Source organism: Odocoileus virginianus, chromosome 1, assembly GCF_023699985.2.
Source record: "Odocoileus virginianus isolate 20LAN1187 ecotype Illinois chromosome 1, Ovbor_1.2, whole genome shotgun sequence".
NCBI classification, from domain to species: Eukaryota; Metazoa; Chordata; class Mammalia; order Artiodactyla; family Cervidae; genus Odocoileus; species Odocoileus virginianus.
In genome coordinates this window covers 51,964,342-51,984,673 of record NC_069674.1, presented here as the reverse complement: position 1 = coordinate 51,984,673, position 20,332 = coordinate 51,964,342, and the positions used below count along the sequence as shown (strand labels likewise).

Here is a 20,332-nt window from a genome sequence, read left to right as displayed (position 1 = left end):
GAGGGAAAGGGGGTCTAATGAGGGAAATTCACTATGCTGAAATTACAGATACGAATAATAGCTTTAATAGGATTGTAATACTCGAGTATCCAAACTCCTACTTAGGAACTCTTCCCCAGAATACAGTGGGGAAGGGAGAGAGAGAGAACGAAGGGAAGAGAGGAGAGGAGAGCAGGAAATCCTTCATGAATATTCATATCTTGACCAAATTTGCGACGTATTTACCTTGTCTTGGGTACTTAGCTTCTATACTTTGTAACAGAGAATTGCTAGTTTGCATTTCTTTCAGGAAAGACACTGTGATATTTTGCCTTTGGAAGGTAGATAGGTAGGTAGCTTCTATATTGAGAGAGAAAGAAATTCACATTGTGAATGGAGTGAGAAACTGTTCCTGTAGGCTCTGCCTTTCCTAATTGCACATGTTAACACTATTTTCTGAAAATAAGAACAAATAATAACCAGAAAGAGAAATCGCTGTTAAAACTATTTAATCCAAGTGAGTGGTCAGCTTGGTTATTGGACTTGTGTATTGGAAATACATTTTCATTATTATTGTCTGAGGTACGTTGTCTACAGGTAACAGTGAAGAAAAAGTTAGGAAGGTCAGAATCATAGTTTTATAATTCTGTAACTTCATAAAGTTCCATATAAAAGAACTTTAAGCTTAATTATGTTGGAACAATGTGTGCTCTATTTTAATCCTGAACTGAGAGAACAGAGTCATTGGGAAGATTATTTCTGTCTTAACTCAGGAGAAGAAGAAGAAAATATAAGCGCATTAAAACAATTTAGGGTATTTGAATGAAAGCAATAAAGAAGTTATACTATTACAAGACGATTTTTGTGCTATTTCAAGTTAATGTGGAGTGACTTGAGAGAGTAAGTGCAAAACACTTTGAATCAGAGGAAAGCTATTTTACAGCAAGGCAATTGGAAAAGCAAGAGTGAGTTTAAGTGTTGTTTTTTTCTTCTTTTGACAAATCACTACTATTGTAACACTGATAAAAAAGGAACTTGAGAGCTATTATTATATTTTAACAAATTAAAAATAATTTGTTTTCTTGTTGCAAATGTATTGTCACATGTTCTTTAATATACTGAAATTAGTAAGCAAATATGTATATATTAGTATATTAAAATTAGTATAAAAATATTAAGAAAAAATTGAAAATAATTTTAATAGTCACATGTAATCATTGCAATATCTTTTATATATTTTTGTTGTGTGCATATGTGTTTCTCAAAAACAATTTTATAATTTGTAATTCAATTTTATTATAAATTATAATTATGAAGCAAATTATAATTTTTTCTTTGCTGAATCATGTATCAGGGGTGTCTTTCCATATCAGTAAATGTGTATCTTCAGTACAGTGGTCTCAACCATTTTTTTTTTTTAACTCCAGTGCAACTGAGGGATTAAACACAGTTTTGATAGTGGTATTCTATGTCAACTCTTTTTTTAAAGGGTGAAGAGATGGGGCAGAGAGGAGGGAAGAAAAATGGTTTTATGTCAAAAAGATCCATGTGGCAAATACCTATCTGCAGCATCGCTTTTAATGATTATATAAATTATAAAGTTTTAGAAACAAGTTCCCAGTTGTTGACCATTTAAGTTATTTCTAAGTTTTAATCATAATGTATAATATTGTGATAAACACTCCTTCCCACTTCCTTCTAATTACTTCCTTACAATGAATTTCTAGATGTAGAATTATTCTATCGAAAAGCCTTTCCTGTATTACTAGTACATTGATTTTAGGTCATTGCCAAATTGTTCCCAGAAGTATCATACCAGTTGATACTATGGATATAGTTTATGAGATTGTCCATATTCTACCATTTAGGCTAAGATTATTTAAAGAAAATCGACACTAATTTGAGGTAGAAAAACATTATTATTGTTTCATTTCTATTTTAAAACAATAATGATGACAAACATTATTATAATTTTATAGGCTATTTAAGTTTCTTTTTTATATGTGTTTCTTATAATACATATTTATCTCAGTGAATTGTAAAAACTATGACTGTACTCCAATTTTGTGTCATTAACATCTTACAATTTCTGACTCATATACTGTTTACTTTTAATTTTATGTTGGGTACTGACACGTAATAATTCTTACAAAGCCAAATTTCTTAATGCTTTATTTTTTATGTTCTTCAAGACGGTTTTATCATTTCTTGGATATAGTTCTTATTATGCTTATTTCTAGATATTTTGCATTTACTGTTGCTATTAGGAGACCCCCACCTTCCATTGGATTGGGAAATGGCAACCCATTCTAGTATTCTTGCCTGGAGAACTTGATGGACAAAGGAGGCCGGTGGATTACAGTCCATGGGATCATAAAGAGTTGGACACGACTGAGCAACTAACATACCTTCCATATTATATTGTCTTGATTATTGTTTTATATAGGACATTTAAAATACTATATATATATATTTTTTTCAGAGTTCTTGTTGGTCTTCTTTTGAGTTTTCCTGGTAGACAATCATAGCATTTGCAGATTGACCCAGGAAAGTTTTCTTTTATTATGTCTGATTCTTCTTGTTTCATTAGATCTGCTCTTTCATTAGGAGTTACTATTATGTTAAAGTATAGTGATCCCTCAGTGTCCAGAGAGGATTGGTTTCCAGAGTCCCTGTGGATACCAAAATCCACAGATGCTCAAGGCCCTGATACAAAACGGCATAGTATAATGAACACAGAATCCTCCATATCTGTGAGATTCAACTAAAGGATGTGAAACCCGAGGATATGGAGGATTGACTGTACTTTCATTGCATTCTGTAGAGCTCTTAAGTTGGTCTTCGGCATTAATCTCTTTATTAATTAGTTAGGGTTCACGGCAGATACAGAACCAATAGGATGTATGCATCGATAGAAAGAGGTTGATTAGAAGAAGTTGGCTCAGGTGACTTTGGAGGCTGACAAGCCCCAAGACCTGCAGTTGCCATGCCAGTGACCCTGGAGTGTCAGAGTTATGGTTCTGGCACAAATGCTGACAGCCTTGAGACCCAAGAAGGGCAGTTTGAGTTCCAAGGAAGAAAAGAAGCAATGTCCTAGCTGAAGAAAGTCAGACAGACTTACTCTTATTCACCAAAGAGTCAGTTTCAGGCTGTTAAGAAAACTGGAGCCTTTCCTATGAAGCTGTTGCTTTTCTGAGATTCCTCTGTCAGCTTCCAGTAGGAGCCTTAAGTGAGACAAGCTTAGACTTGCATTTAAGACTTGGGCTTAACCTGGGGCTTTTCAATGTCACTCCGTATGTTTCCAGCTGACAGTTTTGGCTTAGGAGCTTGAGTGTTTGCAGTCTCCCTTCATTTCTTCCAGTTTCCTGAGAATCTTCTTGAGCTTTTTGGAGACATAGAATTTTTAGTATAAACAAAGGATGTCCAAGTATATCCATGGTTATTGTGAAAGGCACGGATTCAGTGATGGAGGGAGAAGGAGAAAATAAAATCTGACTTTTAGTTTGCCATTGAGGCGGTGTTTTTCAGCTCCTCTGTCCCCATGGACCCTCTCACACATTATTTGACTTAGCATTGGTGCTACTCCCCATTCTGGGGGAGTCCTCATAGAAGCAATTCTGGGTCGGATATGAAATCAGCCATATCACCATAGTATCACAGAGAATATAGGGCAGCTGCACAATGCTTTATGACCGCAAGGTAAGAGTACTGTCATATTTTATTTTTATTTTTTTAAATGAAATAAAACCTGGCTTTAAGCCCTGCTAGCTATGGTTGGGGAAGAACCTAATGTCTGTTTTTATTGGGGCTCTCTTTCTTCTCTCCTGAACCATGCGAGGACCTCAGCAGTTATATGTGCCTTCTGAAACGGAGGAAAGGCCTGTCCTTCAGTCCACAGTGGTCACCAGTATCAGTATCCTCCTATCTGCTCCTACATGCTCCAGTTGACACCTGGTCCTTCGTGTATGTCAGACTCTGCTTCTAGGCTTGCATGTGAGGATTCTCCCAGGATCCCTTCCCGTTGACCATGTGACGCTTTGCAACTCCCCACTTCCCCCTCGGTATCCCTCACTTTCCCAAACACACTCACGTGACTTCCTAGGCTCTGGGAATCCAACCCTTAGGGAAAGGGCAAGTCTGTTTTTCTCATTGCCCCAGTGTCCATCCTGTCCTCCTTTGGTCTGTCTTTCCTAAATTACTCTCTTGTTAACTTTTCCCTGAGGGTAACAGAACCCAGACTTTCAAGCCACAGAACCCAGCTTCCTCTTGAGTGGAGAATGGAAGAATAGCTTTTGTTCTTTCAGCTAATGAGTTCACAACTTCCTGCCCCTCAAATTCAAAGCATGGTACCAATTTAACTTTTCAATAACTCAGACTATTCCAGAATCTCTTTGCTCATTTAGGGGAGCAGTACATTTTGAATTTTCCTGGCCACAACCTATGACAAGAAATAGACCTAGCCAGTCTGATCAAGAAAATAACAGAGAAGACAGATGACCAATATCAGGAATGAAGAAGGGGGCATCACTAAAGATCCTGGTACAAATAGATATATTGTGCCATGTGTGTGCTCACTTGTGTGGTGAACTGACCAACTGTTATAATAAATTTCAAATATTTAAGTCAAATACTTAAGATACAAAGAGATGAAGATGTACTATGCTGGAGTTAGAAGTTTTATGTTGCTGTTATAACTCTGATAATAATTTTTAGCAAGTCTGTCAAGTGGTGCTAGTAGTAAAGAATTGCAGGAGATGCAGGAGACTGGGGTTTGATCCCTGGATCTGGACGATCCTCTGGAGGAGGGCATGGCAACCCACTCCACTCGTCTTGCCTGAAGAACCCCTTGGACTGAGGAGCCTTCTGGGCCACACAGTCCACTGGGTCGCAAAGAGTTGGACACAACTGAAGTGACTTAGCACACAAAGCTGTTATGGGTGCTCAGTTTTATTACTATGTATAAAAGAACATAATATACCTGTACCTTTAGACTCTGAGACCCAAGAGGAATCATGTACCTGAAATCATTGTACAAACTATGAAGTTCCATGTACATGGGAGATGGCTTTCTTATAGTTATTATTATTAGCAGAGTTTGGTCAAATAACTCTTGGTCAAATAGTTTGGAAAGCCTAGCCAGATGAACAGCTTGAGATCAGTATTTTCCTCTTAACCTTTAAAACAAAATCTCTCTGAAGGGTCAGATAGAAAAGTTGAGCATGTCGAGGGAATGAGAAATTTCAAGGCTGTTTTCCCTCTGATGGGCGTCCAGATGCATACCAAGTAAGGATTTTGATTTCTACATTTTACATCTGCCTTCTCCCAGGAGCAGAGAAGTAGAGGTTTTCACTTGCATTGCTGAGTAATAACTTGCAAATAAGAATACTCTTTCCCATATGGTCCAGGAAGTCAAGTGAGATGAGGAGTGCTAGCACTCCATTTTAATGTTTAGTTTATTGCTGTGAAATGGGCTGTAGGGTGCTGTTGATAAACTTGTCCAGAGATGTGACTGAAGCTCTGGGAAGAAATAACTCTGTAGCTATAAGGGGCACAAGTTTTGTAATTCTGTAGTTTTGCAGTCCAAAATAATAGCCATAGAGGACCCACATCACCTAACAGGGACTGTGGACTGAAAGGGCTGTCAGATCCACCTCTCTTGTTCTGGCTTCCTCTCACTCTCCAGCTCACTGCTTCTTCAACTCCCAGCTTTCCAAGGTTACTGTACCTTGTATGTTTCCAACAGCTCATCATCCCTCTCACCCCAGGTGGTGGAATCAGGAGAAAGAAGTACAGGTGGCAGGAAAATTCTGGCACCTTCTCTTCTGCTGTTTTACATATGTATGTGCCCATTATGAGCATCCCCCCTGCCATTTGGGGATGTCATTAAGGTGTTTATTTGGAATAAATCTGACAAACCCCTGCCTGCTTCTTCGTTATTATGACACATCAGCTTCAATCAGAAGCAGCAAGGACACGATCCTCCCATCCCCTGAGAATAGCAGGTGTATTATCTTCTGGGGTTTGCTGAGCACGTTAGGGGTGTCCTTTGGCAATGAGGTGGCTACAACTCTGTGTTGGGAAGAAAAGAAGTGTGCCAAAATCTCCTACAAACTGAGTAGCATGGGGCACCCCATAGCAGACATAGATGCTGGAATAAAAGGGGGATGCATTGATTGACTTGATGCTTCTCAAACATCCCCTGAAGTTTCAAAGCACCCCGTAGTTTCGTCCAAGGAAAATGTCACATTTAAGGACAAAACTCTCTTGACTTACACATTCTGTAATGTTTTAGGGATTTTAAAGACTTGGTCTATGGAAAAAACCCTCATTCTCTCTCTTTTTATTTATTTTTAATTGAAGTATATATTTAATTTACAATATTATATTAGTTTCAGGTGTACAATAAGAGTGATTCAACATTTTTAAGATTATTCTCTATTTCATTCTGTCTTTTTATAACCCCAAGCTCCTGAACTTTTCTTACACTTTTACTTGAGCAACCTCTTTTACCCATGCTAGTTTGTCCCTGCCATCTTGGTCCCTTAGTCACGTGCAGCTTTGGATGATGGACTTCTAAGTCACATTTTTTCCATTGTGCAAAGCATTCTGGGGTGTAGTTCTTTCTTCTGATGGTTGTTGTCTTCTGAATGTGTCTGTGCCGCTTTCATCCTTTTTCTCCTCAGAGAGCTGGGGACAAGGAAGAAGATAAGAAGGCAAAGAAATTGGGGGAATTTGGTAGAATACTTGTGTTTATTATTGTATCTTACAAAGATTAAGTTATTGCACCAGTTGATCTAATGTTTGGCAGATTGCCTAGACTCATTGGCATATTTTTCCTCAATAGGACTATTTAACTTCACAGAGTTTAGTGAGACTTACAGTGAACCAACTTTGTAAATTGTGGTTATGATTTTTCTTTGAAATTATATTGCAGAGGCAACTACTGGCCAATCACACTACTGAATATAGATCCCCAAAATTCTAGGAACATTATCAAATTCTAGTAGTATCATGACCAAGTAAAGCATAGGCCAGAAATGCAAGGATAGTTCAGTACTAGAAATTCATTACATTGTTAAATAAATTGACTTTAGAAGGTAATATCCATTTTTCCCTTTTCTTATTATTTTTAAAAATTGTGATAAGAACACATGAGGCCTACCCTCTTAACATATTTTTAATTGTAACATTGGCTATATGCATTTCTAAGTTCAAGCTTTTAAATAAGTAGAAGAGAAGATAATTATTCTTAGAACACAGTAGTAATGGTGGAAGATTTTCACTATTAGAAATATGTATATAAAGTTATAATGATTAAAATGCTTGTGTAGAGATTCAAGTGTAGACAAAGATGATGAAAACAAAGTCCAGAAATGGACCCAAGTATATATGAATTTTATCTGTAATGAAGAAGGTTTTTTAATTGGTTGGTAAAGGATGGCTGAGTCAATGAAATATGTTGGGATTATTGTAAAACATTTATAAAGTGAAAGTGAAAGTCGCTCACTTGTGTCCAACTCTTTGCGATCCCGTGGACTGTATAGTCCCTGGAATTCTCCAGGCCAGAATACTGGAGTGAGTAGCCTTTCCATTCTCCAAGGGATCTTCCCAACCCAGGGATCGAACCCAGGTCTCCTGCATTGCAGGTGGGTTCTTTTCCAGCTGAACCACAAGGAATAAGTGTATATCATTTATACATAAGCTTTAGAAGGAAAAAAAGGGAAAAGAGGAAGAGGAGGAAAAGGAGGAAGAAGCACGAGGAGGAGGAGGAAATAGAGGAGGACAATTAAAATAAGCTAAGGAAGTGGAAGAAAGCATAGGGAACACCATTTCGGAGGTGAGGAAGGCTGAGTGGGGGGCTCTCCAGCAGCCCAGGGTGAGCACCTGAAATTGTGGGAGAATCCATGAGAAGCCTCATAGCCACCTTAAGGGACACACATTCTTTTTAAACCAGAGATTCACTTATTATCCCCAGGATATTTAGAAAGGTTCTGTTTCTGATAACTCATCTTTTGGGAACAGAGACCATGGTTTCATGACTGAAGGATAATATTTTAGCCATGAATGAGTTCAAGCAGTATTGGAAGAAGTTACCAAGATGAGGTTGGGAGAACATCAAGGACAACCAGCTTTATTCATTTTCCATCAGTATTTTCTTGTAACATAGTCCGGCAGATAATTCCTAGGGGCTTGTTCCTGAATCTTTTTCTGTCTACCTTTCTGCCCTGTGCCACTCATGTGCTGACCCATAAGGGTGAGATCCCAGCCTTTGAAGAGTGGTAGTACCCTTCCCTCATTTTGAGCTGTTCTTGTTCTCATCCTGTCTCCTTAGCTCTGACCTTTTCCCTTCGATTCTGATTGCTGCCTGATTGTGGTTAAAGGTCTCCTGGCCTGAACCTCGGTTTCCCAAACTGACTTTGATTTGGTGAGCTGTGGCTCCTCCTACTTCTGGGGCTGCATCAGAACCCATCTCCCAACTGTGGTTCTATAACCTCAGGTTGTGACTCAGCTCACCTTGCCTGCTGCCTCACTCCACCTCTAATCCCTGAACTACTTCCCGTGATGAGAGAGCGCTTCCAACAAGTGAGAGATAACCTACACCCCGCACTCACATATTTTTGTGTCTTTAAAATGCTGTGAATGTGTAATCGTTAGAAGAATTCAGGATCTATAATCACATGTACCATCTTCGGTGTCTCAGAAACATCTTATTGTCATATCACACCTGCCTCTCTGCTCCAGGCTTGAAAATAGACTCGGAACTCAGTTCAGTTTAGTTGCTCAGTCTTGTCCGACTCTTTGCAACCCCATGAACCGCAGCACGCCAGGTCTCCCTGTTCATCACCAACTCCCGGAGTCTACCCAAACCCATGTCCATCGAGTCGGTGATGCCATCCAACCGTCTCATCCTCTGTTGTCCCCTTCTCCTCCTGCCCTCAATCTTTCTCCATCCCAACTCAGAACTGGTCATATGTGATTTTTGAACTTTCTGATTATATTGGCTTACATTTTCCCAGACTTCTAAGAGATTTTGTCCTTTTGAGCCTGATCTAGAGAGTGCTCTTGAGCTTACTATGGGACAGAGAAGGATCAAACTGCTTATTCTCAGAAGCCTGGTTTTGCCATCTGCTTACAAACCCTTTTTCTTGCTGTAGTGTATGCGAAAGGCCCTGCTCTGAGTTTAATTTGTGTCAGCTCACTGCTTCTCTCCGCATCTCCCAATAGCACCCTCCAGCTTTGTTCATTTAATGAGAGGATGTTCAACGTGAAATGTTTTATTACTGGCAAATGTGCAGCTATGCTTGGAGGTGCTCTGGAGTTTTTGAGATTTCTCTGGGGAGCTTAAGGAGTTTGGTTTTTTTTTTTTAAGTTTCCTCTCAGGCAGTTAAAGTTGTCTTCTAATATGCTAAGTTGTTACTTTCCCCACCTGTTTCTGAGGTTTTAAATGCAATCGTTTGGAAAATAGCACCTATCTATGGGGCTTAATCAGATGGCAGGCCCTGAAAGGCTGCCAGGTGTCAGCGGCACTGTCTTGAGGGCCAGTAATTCACCAGCATCATCATTACCCTATGTATGGAGTGAGGTTGGTATTCACTTTAAGTTAGGCAGAGAGAGAGGGAAGGGGTGGGGAGGGAAGGGGTAATGACAGAAAGGATCAGAAAAGTGGGACCTGGTGAGACACACGTGTAGCTGTAGCCTTCTTTTTGTCATTCAAAGGAAAGATCCATTCTTCCTTAATTATCATGTTTCTTTTTTCATGAGCAGCATAAGAACTTTATAGTGAAAATAATGCTGAATTATGTATCTTACTGACCTGCCTGTTGAGAAACCTGTATGCAGGTCAGGAAGCAACAGTTAGAACTGGACATGGAACAACAGACTGGTTCCAAATAGGAAAAGGAGTACATCAAGGCTGTATATTGTCACCCTGCTTATTTAACTTATATGCAGAGTACATCATGAGAGACTCTGGGCTGGATGAAGCACATGCTGGAATCAAGATTGCCGGGAGAAATATCAATAACCTCAGATATGCAAATGACACCACCCTTGGGGCAGAAAGCGAAAAGGAACTAAAGAGCCTCTTGATGAAAGTGAAAGAGGAGAGTGAAAAAGTTGGCTTAAAGCTCAACATTCAGAAAACTAAGATCATGGCAAATGATCCCATCACTTCATGGCAAATAGATGGGGAAACAGTGGAAACAGTGGCTGACTTTATTTTTGGGGGCTCCAAAATCACTGCAGATGGTGATTGCAGCCATGAAATTAAAAGATGCTTACTCCTTGGAAGGAAATTTATGATCAACCTAGACAGCATATTAAAAAGCAGAGACATTACTTTGTCAACAAAGGTCCATCTAGTGAAGGCTATGGTTTTTCCAGTAGTCATGTATGGATGTGAGAATTGGACTATAAAGAAAGCTGAGTGCTGAAGAATTGATGCTTTTGAGCTGTGGTGTTGGGAGAAGACTCTCGAGATTTCCTTGGACTGCAAGGAGATCCAACCAGTCCATCCTAAAGGAGATCAGTCCTGGTGTTCATTGGAAGGACTGATGTTGAAGCTGAAGCTCCAATACTTTGGCCACCTGATGCAAAGAGCTGACTCATTGGAAAAGACCCTGATGCTGGGAAAGATTGAAGACAGGAGGAGGGGGTGACAGAGGATGAGATGGCTGGATGGCATCACCGATGCAATGGACATGGATTTGGGTGGACTCCGGGAGTTGGTGATGGACAGGGAGGCCTGGCATGCTGCAGTTCTTGGGGTCACAAAGAGTTGGACACGACTGAGTGACTGAACTGAACTGATGTATCTTACTATGTGTTAGGCACTGTTCTAGGGCTTTCCAGGTGGTGCTAATGATAAAGAAACTGCCTGCTGATGTAGGAGACATGAGACACAGGTTCAATCCCTGGATCAGGCAGATTCCCTGGGGAAGGAAATGGCAGCCCACCCCAATATTCTTGTCTGGATAATTCCATGGAAGGAGAAGCCTGTTAGGCTACAATTTCTGGGGTCGCAAAGAGTCTGACGCAACTGAGCATGTAGGCACTGTTCTAAACTTTTGATAATAGATATTATTTTGAAGAAAGTTCACGAGCTTTGAAGACATACACACCTGGATCTATCACTTGTTTGTTGTAATGTGGGTGAGTGACTTTAAAGCGTCAGTTTCCTCATCTTTGGGGCTTCCCTGGTGACTCAGATGGTAAAGAATCTTCCTGTAGTGTTGGAGATCTGGGTTCAATCCCTGGGTCAGGAAGATCCCCTGGAGAAGGGAATGGCTACTCACTCCAGGATTCTTGCCTGGAGAATCCCACAGCCAGAGGAGCTTGGTGGGTAATAGTCCATAGGGTCGCAAAGAGTTGGACACAATTGAGTGACTAACATTTTCACTTACTTATCTATAGCCTTACCCTGAAGGGTAGTAAAGAACCTACTGTAACACTGGCTGGTGGCAGGCTGTCATGTCAGTTTTGTTTCATGATCCTTCATTGATTCCTCTTGACCTGGGTGTGGCACACCTCATCTCAGACCCAAAGATGTCCTTATCTTGCGCTTGTAAAATATACTTCCCTTGCTTTATGCATAACCCGAAACTGTTACTGTCCTCCCATGTGATGGTCTAGTGATTCTGTTTGGCCATCCGTCCCTCTGTCCTGTGCACACTCACATCCGTCTTGAAAGTGAAGCCCTACAGAAGGCAGTGGTCAGCTCTCTGCCGCTCCCTCCCTGCAGGGCCAGGAGAGCTAAGCAGATCATGCAAGTGCTGTGACTCAGTACTCCATGGAGCTCATGGGTAAGAATGCACACACACTTCCCCAGCCAGAACCCACTCTCCGTGGCCTCAAGAAAGCTAATTCATGTCATAGGTGACTGTATTGGGAGGAGCATGTGTACCCTTGCTGGTGAATTTGCATGCCTGATATTCAGGTTTGTTGGCATGTGCCAGGCACTGTTCTAGGCGCTGGGCATATAGCAGCGAACACAACAGACACAAGTCCCTGGTCGTTTTTAGCTCACATTCTTTAGCTAGTAATAAGTAAATAAAACTTAGGGTATGTCATGTGGAGAAGGGCTATGGGGAAAAAAATGTCAAAAAATCAAAAGCAAACAGGGAAAGGAGTGGCTGGAGAGTGCTGGAGTCATGGAAGGTGCAGCCTCTCTGAGAAGGTGACTTTGAGCACAGTCCTGAGAGAGGGGGGGAGTGAGCCAGGCAGGCCTGTGAGAAGGACCTTCAGGCCACGGGAAGGGCCAGGGCAGAGGGCTGGAGGAGGGAGCTGGTGGAGGAACTGCGGAGAGGATGCTGTGCGGGCTGGAGCAGAGTGGGCAGGGTCGAGGTGGGGGAGGTGAGCGGGTCACAGAGGTCCCTTCCATCTCTAAAATTCTGTTTTGTTCCTGAGTTAAAACTCATCTCCGTTCCAGGTATATCTAAGTATGGACATTCAAGATCCAAGCACACAATTGGTATATTTCATTTTGGATTTATCAACAAACTTTACTAACCAAATCGAGTTTTTTTTATTTCAACTTGAACACATGGTATTTTAAAAAATATGAATAACTCCTTAAGAAATACGTGTTTAAGCCTTAGACATCTGAAGACGCCTCAGAGGACAGCCTCACTGGGTAGTGAAGAAAAGACAAATCACCTGTTACCTCACCAAGCAGAGACAGCCACGGGGAAGACTTGCTGACTGGTAAATACCAAGATCGACACTGTGTGCCCTTCTAGGCTTCTTTATTCAGGGCAGTGGTTCTCAGCTGGGGACAGTTTTGCTACTCAGGTGCAGTTGGCACATGTCTGGACACGTTTTAGGTTGTCACAACTTGGGAGTAGCTATTGGCATCTAGTGGGTAAAATCCAGGGATACTGTTAAAAAGTCAATCAACACACAGGACAGCCCCACAACATTATCTGGTTCAAAACGTCAATAGATGCAAGGTCGAGAAACCCTCATTGAGACATATTAGATGTGCTCTCTGCACTTTTATTAAAAGGCAAAAGTGGAATCAAGGGTATACACTATTTTGTGATCTTTCCCCTTGCATGGCAATAAACATCTATCCTTGTATATAAACGCATCCCTCTGTTATTATTAGAGTCTGGATAACATCTTCTGAATTTTCAGCTATTTGGGTTGTCCCAACTTTTTGTTTTTGATTTTTGCAATCATAAACAACAGTATGAGGAGAATTCTTATACATAAATATTAATGTATTTTCTTAAATTCTGCACCCCACTGACTCACACTGTGCTCAGAGAAGGGTGGGAACTTGATAAGTGTGTCCCAAGGCTGAACTTCCATCTCCCTCAATCCTCTGCTTCTACAGTATTTGTGACCAGTTCCCTGTGTGTTCTTTTGGCCCAAGGGCCTTATTTTATGTAAAGTCCTGGAGGGAGGACCAGATGAATTAGATTATGTGTGTGCCAAGGTGAAGGCTGAATTGAAGAGAAGGCATGAACATTGGAACCGAAGCATGTGGTCGTCTGAATACGGCACTGGGTGACTCAGATTCCATTTAAAATCTCCAAGCTCGGCACAGCCCGTAGACCTGGCTCTGTGGGCCTAGACCAGGCCAAGAGAGGATCTGGGCTGGTATTTGACAATGTGGGATACAGGGGAAAAAAAAGTGGCCAGATTTTATAAACTGTGATCATTTATGCTGTGCATCCAAGTGCTTCTTAGAACAAGAAAGGAGCAAGTTGATATGGGTTTGGAGCCAAATGTTGATGTTTGTCATGGTACTGGGAACATAGTAAGTACTCAGTAAACACTTAGGAAAGGATTGGAGTTGTATGTTTTGTATCTCTATAATTTTCTTCTGTATCATGGGCTGTGCAAACCCTTTGAGCTTTCACATTCTTCTGGATTGATACTCTAATTTTCTCAATGCATATTTCTAATTATGCATTTTTTCTTCTTTTTTGCTCTACTCTGTGGAAGAATTCTTCAACATATATGAGCTTTGATTGAATTTTAATTGTGTCCAGTTTGGGGAAATGTGTGGTATTATTCCTTGGATAATTTTCTCCCTTCTGTTTGCTCTTTATCCAGGACTCTGCTCAGTCAAATATTTGGTATTCTGCATTGTCTTCTCATTTAAAAAGCTTTTCTAGGATTTTCCATTTTCTTTATTTTACTTTGTATTAGATTTTGCCAACCTTATCTTCTATCCTTTGTGTTGAATCTGATTTTTCTAATGTATTTTAAATATTTTATAGCTTTCTTGTTCCCTTTCTTGTTATTTGAGTAGCATCCTCTTCTTGTATCTTGTCTGCAATATTTTTTCATAACTCTGCAAATATTAGTTATTATTTATCTTCAGAAGTTTCTTCTCTTTCCTGCATTGTATTGGAACTTCTTTACTGTAGCTTTCTTTTATTTTGATTCTTATCATGTTGAAGGATTTTCTTAAATATATGACAATCGTTTTCTATCCGTTCATATTTAAGAGCACTAAAAGCCGATAGCAAGCCCTCTCTATGGGGTTAGGCTTGTCAACTATTAGGCTTTACTGTAGGGTAACTGGGCAGGTTTCTAGCTCACTGTCTTTTTTTTTTTTTGGGAATCACATGGTAGTACCTAGTGGTATTTTCTCTGAAGCTCTTCTATTCTCAAGAATTTTCTAGTCTCCCAACTGGGCAGGAGTGTATGGGAGATGTCTGTCTGGCTGCCAGCATCCTGTGATAAGAAGCAGGCTAAGGCCTGTATCCTCAGCTTCAACCTCATCCCTGAACTTGACCTCACTAGTCTCAGATATTCTCAGGGCTCTTCAGGGTGAATCAGCTCACTTTGCTTTTAGAGGTATATAAGCACTCTGACTGTGGTGTTCTCTGCACTGGTAGCATAGCCAAACTTTATCTTTAGCCCTTCCCTTTTGGCTTCCAATGATCTTCCAACTCTCTTTCACTCTCTGGTCCCTCCTCCACATTCTTTTTGTCCAGTTTGTACTCTTGTGGGGCATCGAAAGGGGAGAGGGGAGATTATGAAAGCCTGAACTTAGTTGATTTTATTTAACCAGCATCCCCTGGACCTGTGCCTTTAGCTTGATCAACTCTGTTACTTGGAAATGGCTGCTGAGTCTAGCTGGTCTAGGCAGAAACTTCCTTCTTTTTTAAAAAATTATTTATTTATTTGGCTATGCCCTGTCTTAGTTGTGGCGTGCATGTTCTGTAGTTGTGGCATGTGCGATCTAGTTCCATGACCAGAGATCGAACCCAGGCCCCCTGCATTGGGAGCTTGAAGTCTTAGCCACTGGACCACCAGGGAAGTCCCAGAAACCTTTCTCTTTATTAAATAGGATATGGTTTTATGCGGCTTTTCATGTGCTCCTCAGTCACCTGGAGAAACCCCTCAATTCTGACTTGTCTGTGTGAAGCAATCCCACTGGTGCCAAGGGAAGGCTGAGAGGTCTTCAGGAGTACATGTGCAGGAAGCAAAATGCCCATAATGAACCAGCTTCTCCATGGCCTGCCTTTGGCAGCAGGTATCTGGCCAGTGCCTCTGGCAGCAGTCTCCAGGAGGTTACACCAAAAACCTGACAGCTAAATAGTCACCTCAAATGTCACCCTTTGCCCCCAGTCTTCCTTTTGGCAGCATACCATGCTGCACAAGCAGTTGTCACCCCAGACCCTTCAAGAATGAGTGCAATTTTTTCCTGGACAGTTGCCTCCTGCCAGATAGGAAAGGAAGGAAGGAAAGGAATTGACATCGACTGAGGTTGGCACCATGCCAGGTGCTATATGTGGGCTTTATATTTCATTCTTGTAACAATCCTTTGAGAATAGTATTATTACACTTATGTTATGGAGGATGAAACTGAGATCAGGGAAGTTAAATAGCCTGCCCAAGGGCATGGTCACTAAGTCACAGAATAAAGATTTGAACCCCAGTTTGTCAAGCTCAAAAACTAGTGGACCCTCCAGTAGGCCACTGTGGATGATGGTGAAAAAGGGGGCCTCTATTCCCAAGAGACCTCAGAGGACCCATGATCTGTTAGGTGTGTCCCCAGGAAGTGCTCAGTAAATGTGGTCTGAGTGAATAAATGTGATGGAAGGGCTTTCCTTTTCTAATTACTTTTAGTGCTTTAAGAATTCCTGAAGTGATAGATTATTGTTTAGAAGAATCCAGAAATTAAAGTGCCCAACCAATTTTCAATTGTCCTTGAACAAGAAATGTATCTTGGGTATCTGAGAATACTCACATCACATTTTTAGCATAATTTTCAAGTAATCCCCTGTGTGGGGAATTCATTATAAGAATAACTTTGAAGATTGATGTCACACCCAGATGTTTGAGAGGCACGTTGACCTCATTTTTGTGATAGTTTTTTACAAGTTTGAAAAATTAACAGGGAAAAAAAACACATTCAGGGAGCAAAAGGATTTGGATCTAGGTCATGTTTCTTAATTTCCAGCACCATGATCCTGTATTTAGCCAGGGATCCCAGTGTGAGAAGTGCCATTGAACGTGAACAAAACATTTAGTTGATCCTGTCTATTGTGCTACGTGGAAATTCCGTTAGAACAAGGTGAGCAGAGCAGTCAGTTCTTAAGTGCATATTTGTCTCCTTTCTTTTTCTTCAGCTTGTTTATTCAAGTGCTGGGGAGAGCATAAGAACATCAGGCCTGGTCCCAGACCAGATATTGGGACTATACTGCTCAGCAAAGAGAAAGAAAGGAGCAAGAAAACAAATGTGTGTGTGTCTTTGTACAAGCTTCTGCATGTGTGTGGGGGGTGGGGTGGGGGCTGGTCATCTCAGGCGTTGCTTCAGATAATGTTTGGTATTTGGAGCTCACTTTTCTTATTTTGGGAAGCAGGTAAGTCAGGAATGGATCAGTCTAGATGAAAGGAGAATGTCAAAGTCTAATTCTCAAAGGGATTGTAGACTGCTTTTGGCAAAACTGAAGTATTCATGTGGCTTTCTGAAAAGTTCAAGTAAACATCGTCTTTGCGTTCTCCTTAATTTAGTGGAGATTGGCAGCTCAAAGCATATGGTAAGAATGTGTAATTTAAGAGAAAGTAAATTAATATGCCACCAGGCAAGAATTTAATTTATGACATTGGATGACAAATGGGAGGGATCAGAACTATGTACTTTCCTATCAAACATGCAGCGTTTATACCACCTATTTCCTCAAATAAGAAATTCTTCTTTAGGAATGTCATAGGAAAACAGCCTGAAGTTTGATGGGACATCCAGAAATGTTGTCTGCCTCCCTCCCTTTTTCCCTTCCTCTCTTCCTTCTTTCATCATCTCACAATATGTACATGTAAATATGAAATTATTATGTTGTACACCTAAAACCAGTACAGTGTTGTATGTCAATTATACCTCAGTTAAAAACCAAACCAGATAGACAACAAACAGAAACAAAAATGAAACAAAAAAAAAAAAAATAAAGATGCAGAAAGTAGAACGTATGCTGTTTTCATTTCCTTTTTTTTTGGCCATGCTGTGCAGCATGTGGGATCTTAATTCCCTGATCAGGGATTGAACCCACTTCCCCTGCAGTAGAAGCACAGAGTCTTAACTGTGGGAAGTCCTGAAAACATCTACTGCTTTTATGTCAGTGGTGAGGATGATGTAGGGTGTGGGCATGAGAAGGTGAAGATCCCAGGAGACCTCACTGAAGAGGTGATAGTTGAATTGGGTTAAAGGAAGAGCCAGGGTAAAGTGGGGGACATGCACCCCAGTTGTGGCTGGATGTAGGGGAAGGGGAGGCAGAGTGAGTACCTCTAGCCAGTGGAAAGAACATACTCAAAGGCACAGTGGGTGGTACGCTTGAGAAGAGGCCATGACTGTAGCTTATAAAAGGTCAGAGTGATGGGAGATGAGGAGCTGAAGCAGCAGGCTCACAGGGCCTTATTTGCCATGCTCAGGAGCTCAGGATGGATTTTGTAAATCAGAGGGATCCAGCAGACATTTTTTGGTCTTTGTTAGTCAACTAATTTAGTATTTATTTAATTATGTAATGTATAAAGACGTGTACAAAATATGCAGACGATGCAACTTACAAACTGTTAAAATCGAGGAGGACTTGAGGTATGACTCAATCCACCGTTTTTCTTCCAGATGACAACAGTAACACAGTGGAGGTGAAGCACACATGAAAATGGTGTTTTGCAAAATAGCACATAGATATTGAGTGTAAGTTTTTAGAAGCAAAACCAGATTTCTGATTCAGTCTAGAGTTCTTTATAAGGCTGAAGATGACATTTTCTCCCTTTAGTTACTTTCTTTTATTGAACCAAAGAATCTGTGAATAACTTTCTTTTGTAAAAAGACTTAAGTCTTAAATAAAGACTTATTCCTGCCCTGCACATAGGTTCATAGGTTAAACCTATTTTTTCATGAGGGGGAGATATTTAATACATTTTACTTTGATTTCATGTTTACACAAAAATATTTACAAATTGCTTTTATTGTTCTATCCTTTCTGTGTATTGTTAAGAACCATTGTTGTTGCTCCACCAATTTTTCAGAATAATTCACCCCTACAACATTTAGTTACTTAATTATATTGTGGTAAGGTGTACATAGAGTTGGGAGTCGGACACGACTGAGCAACTTCACTTTCACTTTTCACTTTCATGCATTGGAGAAGGAAATGGCAACCCACTCCAGTGTTCTTGCCTGGAGAAGCCCAGGGACGGCGGAGCCTGGTGGGCTGCCATCTATGGGGTCGCACAGAGTCGGACACGACTGAAGTGACTTACCAGCAGTAGCAGTACATAGAGTTTACCATTTAAACTCTTAAAGAGTGTACAATTCGTGTCATTAAGTGTATTCATATGGTTAGGCAACCATCACTGCTGTTTATCTCCAGATTGATTTTCACCTGGATCTGATTTTTCATCATGTCAAACTGAAACTCTCCCCCAACCCCTGGTACCCTCCATCATGCCTTTTTTTCTCTGTGAATCCCCCACAGTTTTAGTGAAAAATTTCAAATATGTAGTTTAGGTGATAGAATTGTATAGAGAACATCATATATCTATCACCTTGACTGTACAATTAACAATTGCTATATTTGATTTCCACAGATCTGTGCATTTATCCATATCTCTATCATTCATCAATCCACGTTATTCCTACCACACACAATTATTTTTTTTAATTGGAATATAATTGCTTTACAGTATTGTATTAGTTTCTGCTGTAGAGCAACCTGAATTAGCCATATGTATGCATATATATTCCCTCCCTCTTGAGTCCTTCCCACCCCATCCCACCCATCTAGGTCATCACAGAGCACCAAGCTGAGCTCCCTGTGGTATACAACAGCTTCCCACTAGCTCTCTGTTTTACACATGGTACGTGTATGTGACAGTGCTACTCCCTCCATCCATCCTGCCCTCTCGTCCCCCGCTGTGTCTCCCAGTCCGTCCTCTGTGTCTGCACCTCTATTCCTGCCCTGCACATAGGTCCATCAGTACGAGTTGCAGACATCACTGTCCTTTCCGCTAACACCGTGGCAGTGAACATCTTTTGAGTTCCACATTTGTTTATGGAAGTAAACAGATGTTTTTAATTTTAAGAATAGGGGACTGACTTGTTCAGAAAAAGTGCTCCAAGAGACTTCCCTGGTGGTCCAGTGGTTAAGACTCTGCTCCCAATGCAGGGAGTCCAGGTTTCATCCCTGGTTAGGGAACTAGATCCTGCATGCTACAACTAAGACTGGGCACAGCCAAAGACAAAAAAAAAAAAAAAAAAAAAAGCTCTGAGCTTATTCAATGGAAGAGATAAAATGGGAATGATTTTAGAGAAAATCACTCAAAGGTCTATTGCAGCTTAAGATATACAGATCTAGAATCACCCTAGAAAGTCCTGATGGGTGCATAAGTGGGACAGGACAACAAAACAGAAATCTAATTGAACAATTCTTTCCAACTTAGTGCAGTAAAAGGAGTAAAATCTTTAGAATCAGATAAATCTGGATCATTGTCCCAGATGTCCTATATATTCAGTTTTCTACCCATCCTCCTTCTACTTTGATTCATAGAGAATTTGATGTGGCTTATAAGAATGTAAGGAAAATTGAAATTAAATCCACATGCAGAGATTATATTCAGATGATTTGAATTTGAGTTTCGTGGCATCTTTAACGAAAGGGCAAGTACTTTTATATGATTCTTATTGTCCATAAGGAGAAAGGCTCTCCAAGGTCATATAACCTTGAGCAAGTCACTTAACTTCAGAAGTCAGTTCTCTCATTTCTAAGCCTCAGAGTGGTGGTAAGAATGATGTGGGTCCGTGTCTTTAAAGGGCTTGGCATGGTGCCTGGAACATCAGTGCACAGCAATTGTTAGTTACTCTTTCCTTTTATGTCAGGTTACCTTGTGA

At 40.6% G+C, this 20,332-nt stretch overlaps 1 protein-coding gene across 9 annotated transcripts in view; it reads left to right on the top strand.

Moving 5' to 3' along the window:
* PDE1C (phosphodiesterase 1C) overlaps window positions 1-20,332 on the top strand; it is a 585,243-nt gene that overhangs the window by 234,608 nt on the left and 330,303 nt on the right. The gene's annotated exons all lie outside the window — the stretch shown is intronic.